Raw genomic sequence first — 2,021 nt, forward strand, 5'->3', positions numbered from 1 at the left:
CCACTGCGACAACCATGGGCCACCCGGCCGCTCAGCCTGTCCGCCAGGGTCTGCCGAGGTACACCATGCACCTTGGTAGATAAGAAAATAAAACTGTTACTAGCAGATAAAATTCACATGGTAATCTCCTAAAAACAAAAGATGCCTAACCTTGGCAGCCTGGCGGATAGCCATCCCTGCCCCGCAGTCCTCCGTGGCATGGAACATGTCCACCTCACTCCACTGCTTCCTCTTGACTTTCTCCATGCTGCAGTGGTAAATACATGTAGCTAAATAACTTGGCATACTATACACATTTTAGAAAGATAACTCAATCTGAATATGTATAAACATTTACATTTCAAAGCTAAGGCATTGAAAGGTGATGAAAGTTTTCACAATAACTGAAAGTGTACCCACGTTTTTTGTTTGATGTTATCTGTAATGAAAATTAGTGTCCCAATTAGTGTAATATTGATGCATACATTGTACCATTTAACTAAATACTGCCTCTATGTAGCTGTTGTAAGATGAAACATAGCCAGTGATAGGTGTCGAAAAGTTCATGGTTCAAAGTTCCAAATACATTTTTGCAGATTGTGCAAAACGCCTCCGTCAGAGGACTCCAATTTTGATACGGTAAAGCTTGACAACATGCAGCTGTTTTCGTGATATGTATTATCTAACACTTACAATTTCTTTCCTTTTTGCTTACTTAGCAGTTCTATCAACATTTAGCAACTAAGATAGCAACATTAGAAAATCCGTTAGCTATATTTCAGAGGTAAAAAGTTGGATATTAAATTAGGTGTGGTCTGTCACGCAGTCGAATTTTACAATATGCAGCGTGTTCCACAAAATGTGTACATATAACTTTTTTGAAAACTCTCAAAACCTAACTTAACTTACATAAATTGCACTGAAAATCGGTGGTCAGCTAGCTAAAAGGGTGTCGTTAGTCACAAAACTTACCGTTATTTTTCAGTCCATTTAAATGTTGAGCTCGAGGTGATTCAGTCCTCCAACCGCTAGAGAGTGTCCGAGGTCAGGGGGTGTGATGTTTGGGGAAAATTAGCTATGTGTAACGTATACGCCGGGAGTCAGGAAGCATGTGCAGAAGGTGAGTTTAATAATGAAACGATACAAATTAACAAACATGAGAAGCGTACTGAATGTGAAAGGAAACAATAAATAAAGGGAGAGTAATCAGGGTGATGATGAAGTCCAGGTGTGCATAACGATGGGGAGCAGGCGTGCACAATGATGGTTACCAGATGTGCATAGTGTGGGTTGCCTGGACCGGTGTTTAGTAGACGTCGAGTGCCGGAGGGGGGAGCAGGAGTAGGCGTGACAGTACCCTCTGACGCACGGCTCCAGCCGCAGGACGACGCCGGCCAGGAGGACGGCCCCGATGGCCGGACATGGAAACCCCGGATGATGTAGGGGTCTAGGATGTCCGCCACCGGGACCCAAGTACGCTCCTCAGGACCGTACCCCTCCCAGTCCACTATGTACTGGAGCCGGCCCCCACGACATTGGGAGTCCAGGAGGGACCTAACAGCATAAGTGGGGGTCCCCTCGATGTCCAAGGGAGGTGGAGGGGTGTTGTGGGGGACGGCATCAGCCAGGGGACCTGGAACCACCGGCCTGAGGAGGGAAACATGAAAGGAGGGTGAGATCTGGTAGTTGGTGGGGAGACGTTAGGTTACCTCATTGACCCTCCGAAGGACCTTGAAGGGCCCCACAAACCGGGGGCTCAGCTTCCGGCAGGGCAGGCGGAGCATGAGGTTCCTGGTGGAGAGCCAGATGCGATCACCAGGATGGAACAAGGGAGCCTCACTGCGGTGGCGGTCCACTTGATCATTCGGATGGCGCGCTGGAGCCTCACATGGGCGGCGTTCCACACAACCACTCGTCCACTGCAGAAGCCTCGGTGTCAACGGAGCCAGGGCCAGCTGATATCCCAGGACGCACTGGAAGGGAGTGTTGAAGTGAGTTCTGGGCGTATTCCACCCAGGGAAGGAACCGAGCCCCCTCCCCCT

The 2,021-nt window shown here is 48.6% G+C and overlaps 1 long non-coding RNA gene across 1 annotated transcript; it reads right to left on the bottom strand.

Moving 5' to 3' along the window:
* Nucleotides 1–200: 200 nt before the first annotated feature.
* Nucleotides 201–1,007, bottom strand: LOC311108113. The gene is made up of 3 exons (XR_014610485.1): nucleotides 952–1,007; nucleotides 400–418; nucleotides 201–247 (listed from the first exon to the last, which is right to left on the bottom strand). It is a non-coding gene; the product is annotated as an uncharacterized lncRNA (long non-coding RNA).
* Between the last annotated feature and the right edge of the window lie 1,014 nt (nucleotides 1,008–2,021).

This window comes from Coregonus lavaretus (genome assembly GCF_964263955.1).
Source record: "Coregonus lavaretus genome assembly, chromosome: 33".
In the NCBI taxonomy this organism is placed as follows: Eukaryota; Metazoa; Chordata; class Actinopteri; order Salmoniformes; family Salmonidae; genus Coregonus; species Coregonus lavaretus.